At 38.1% G+C, this 4,205-nt stretch overlaps 1 protein-coding gene across 5 annotated transcripts in view; it reads right to left on the bottom strand.

The window, feature by feature from the left end:
* The window catches only part of LOC106879130 (uncharacterized), a 74,801-nt gene that overhangs the window by 59,695 nt on the left and 10,901 nt on the right, over positions 1 to 4,205 (bottom strand). The window lies entirely within an intron of this gene.

The following is a 4,205-nucleotide window of genomic DNA, read 5'->3' as shown; positions in this document are numbered from 1 at the left end:
TTACCCATTTTTCTGGACTCTTTTCACAGCTATATCCAGTTCGAAATTTGCATTAGTTTTTGTATGAAAAAAAAAGGAAGTGGGGCTTGTTTGTAGTTTGTAGAGAAAACATTAAACATGTCTGAAAAAAAAAACACATGGTCTTTCCTTTCCAACTAAAAGACTTGAAGAACTATGAAAGAGAGTGAATAAGTACCAGGGGTGGGGGAAAAAAGAGAGAACTAACACTCAATTGTTTTAGAACTCCCAGAATAAAAACGTAAACACCTCCTGAAAGACTTTCCCTCTATTCATTACTAAATGTCTTTCCCTCTTCTTCATTGCTAAAAGTAAAGAAGCTAGAAAAAATCGATCGTATTTCAGTCTAATTGTCATTGTAAATAACTGAAGCTTTCCTTTCTCTGTCTCTATCGCTTCACTCCTTTTCTCTACGGTTAAGAGAGTGAAGGTGCATGGCTCAGTGGTTATGTGTATTCGGCCCTCTATCATAAAGTCATGAGCACGATACCCTGCAGTGCGCTGTGTTCTTGAGCGAGGTACTCTACTTCACCTTGCTGCAGTCCACTCAGCTGGCAAAAGCAAAAAATGAGTTGTACCTGTAATTCAAAGGGGCCAGCCTTGTCACATTCTGTGTGAGGCTGAATCTCCCTGAGAACTACCTTATGGTATGCATATCTGCGGAGTACTCAGCCACTTGCACGTTAATTTTACAAGCAGACTGTTCCATTGATCAGATGAACAAGAACCTTGTTGTTGTAAGCAACAGAGTGCCATTTTCAAAAAAGAGTGAAAGGAAAGGAAATGTTTCATAGCGTAAGGTAAAAATGTCAAGTGTTTAGTATAAGCAGTGAAAGCCAAGACGAAATAATTGCTATTCTGTCGTGTATTTGGCCTCGACTCATGCTCAGTTTAATAACTACAGCCTGTGCATCAGTGTTTATCTGAGGGCTTGGTCCTCGGATCTGTGAAACCCACAAATGCTGCTGTTAAGACCGGATTAACACCCATAGTGACCCTAATGACTAAAAAGATTTTCCTGCCTCTATATAGGATTTTTTTTTGTTTTCTTTCCACCACTTGAAGGTTGATCTTGCTGCAATCCACTCAGCTGGCCAAATTGAGTTGTAGCTGTAATTCAAAGGGGCCAGTCTTGTCACATTCTGTGTGAGGCTGAATCTCCCTGAGAACTATGTTAATGGTATACATGTCTGTGGAGCACTCAGCCACTTGTGAGTTCATTTTATCTTCTTGTGGTAATGAAAAGTGAAAGTGACATCTAATATTTGCTGTAGTTATTTAACAATGTCTCTATGTTTCTGTATCAACTTTTCTTTTGATCGATGTATCTACTGTCTCTCTCATTTCCTCTGTATCCCTCCTCTCTCCTGCTATTACTTTAACAATGTGTGTATGTATCTATGTATCTACTTTTCTTGCGATGTGATAAACATTTAAAAACACAAAACGAACACAGTCACCACTCACTGTCTTTCTCTCTGTCCTCCTCTCTCCCACTTTGCCACTCACTTCTTCCTTTGAAGTAAGTGTGACACATACCACAGGTACATATGTACCAAAACAACAAGTTGGCTCATTAATATTATTGATAACGATAATGGTGGTTGTGGTTACTAAATTACTGGCACAAAGCCAACAATTTTGAGGGTAGGAGATCAGTTGATACCATTGACCACACTACTTTATCTTATCAATGAATGAGATACAAAGGCAGAAGATAGACAAAAAGTGAGGGTTTACATGGGAAATTGAATGATTAAAAAGAAAAGCATGAAATACAAATAAGAAATGATGAAGCAATCCTCCTAATACAGAGAATATCTAAGGCCAACTGAGAAACACAACCAGTCTAAAATTGCAATAAACACCAAGAGCAAATGCCTGGCCTGATCAAAGAGGAAAGTGTTTGTCCTCAAACTTTCCAGTTTCATCCATCACACAACTTCTTTTGCTATAGTGATCAACCAGTGGAATACTACCTTCATGACCCAGTTAAAGGAAGGTAGTGTGACAATCATTTCATCCACCACAGAATCTCTTTTGCTATAGTGATCAACCAGAAAAAAAAACTGCTTTTCTGACCCAGTTAAAGAAGGGCATGGAACAATCATCATTATGACCTCAGCTGATAACTAAATCTATCTCACATGCAAAAGCAGCAGTTCAGGATAACCTCACACAAGTCAGCAATGCTGAGACACATGCAGAATGGTTTAGTCATACATTACCATCTTAATAAAAAAAAGACACATTGCATAATACAAAAAAATATATAATGAGCTTACATTTAGAAAAGAGTACAAGAAGAGATAGGAAGCAATAAGTAAAGAAAGCCCTCAATGTAGACAAAAGTACATGCATAATGCACAGGATAATTCACAAGATGTCAAAGAAGTGAATTGTATAAAAGCCATAAAGTGAAAAGGATGTAGGAAGAGCAATGGTGAGTTTCAGGACAAATGGAATATTTTAAGGGTGCAGTGTCCTAACAACTGATGCAGATAATTTATTCCATTATCTTATTATGGTCAGGTTCCAACCTGGGCTGCAGCAACAAAGTCTACCTGCCACACTTCTCGGTCCAACATCACTGCTTTGAGGGCCAAGTGATGTGCAGAGAAAACTTCCATCCACTGTGTCCCTAGGTGGCAGATAGGGGAAAGGCTTTCAGATATGAAGGTTAGCTGTGAACATAAAAATAAATAGTCCTGGACCAAACATACCCAGAGGAGTAAACCTCAATGATAAAAAAATCCCAGTCTTGAATTGTGGAAGGTTGGTATGCGGTGGAGCAAGCTTCAACAAACTGATTCATTGGACATTCATAATTTCTGCTTCACCAAAGGAGAACTTGTGAACTTGTCTCTACTAATGAAGAAATACAATCCTCAGGAGGAGTATATGACCCCTGTCAGTATTAAACTATTAAAAGGCCAAAATGACAAGGTTTACTAATTACTCCATGCTTTAACAGATCAGAATATGAAACAAAAATGTTGTCCAAGATACATGTTTGAAACAAATCACATGGGACAATGTAGGAGCCTCCACATGGTTGCATGACCTGACAAAAACAGTAGCTTAATCTTCCTCATATTATGCTCTCTTCTCTAAAAAAAAAAAGGGCACATTGGATAGTATGAACATTATAGTAGAATAAAAGATTCATTGGTAAGTGGAGAGAAAGAGCAACTGTCCCATATGGACCAAATGCATTTTGTCTGCTTCTGCTGTGGCCATCCAGAATTTTAAAACATGCGGCCAATGAAAGGGCTTGCATGTGGTCATTCATCATGCTAGAAATATGAATCAAAGGCGGCGAGCTGGCAGAATCGTTAGCAAGCCGGGCGAAATGCTTAGCTGTATTTCGTCTGCCGTTACGTTCTGAGTTCAAATTCTACTGAGGTCGACTTTACCTTTCATCCTTTCGGGGTCGATAAATTAAGTACCAGTTACGTACTGGGGTTGATGTAATCGACTTGATCCCTTTGTCTGTCCTTGTTTGTCCCCTCTATGTTTAACCCCTTGTGGGCAATAAAGAAATAAGAAATATGAATCAAATCTTCTCCAGATCTCATTCCACCATCTTAAAAAAGAGAGAAGAAAAACAGGAAAAGACACCAGGATAATGTTGTCCTAAATACACTATACCTGAAATAAAACATGATTTGGCCATGGCTAGAATGTCTTTGATGATAGGTTTGTTGACTTAAGGTAAAGCGATAACAACACCAACAACAGTAGCAGTCGACTGACAAAAATGAAATCTGGAAAGTGGAGGGGCTCTATGTCCTCCTGGCTGTCATACAACACCTCAGATGATAACAGCACATTAGAGTGGATAATATAACCCTTGATTTTTTCAATTTCTATCAATCAAATCTACTCATAAGGGTTTGGTCAGACTTGGTAGAAGACACTTGCGCAAGGTGCCATGCAGTGAGACTGAACCTCAAGCCATGTGGTTAGGAAAGAAACTTCTTACCACAGAGCTATGCCTGTGCCTACTGTATGTTTATTTATACATACACATGCTCACACACACACACATCAAAATATAGGAAACTATTAATATACACAATACACACAAACACAAGAAAGAGATTACTTTTATATTTAGCAACTGTAAATAATAAATTAACAAAAGCAATGTGGTATATATATATATATATATATATATATATATA

The sequence above is a fragment of the Octopus bimaculoides genome, chromosome 24, assembly GCF_001194135.2.
Source record: "Octopus bimaculoides isolate UCB-OBI-ISO-001 chromosome 24, ASM119413v2, whole genome shotgun sequence".
NCBI classification, from domain to species: domain Eukaryota; kingdom Metazoa; phylum Mollusca; class Cephalopoda; order Octopoda; family Octopodidae; genus Octopus; species Octopus bimaculoides.
This window is presented reverse-complemented; position numbering and strand designations above follow the sequence as displayed.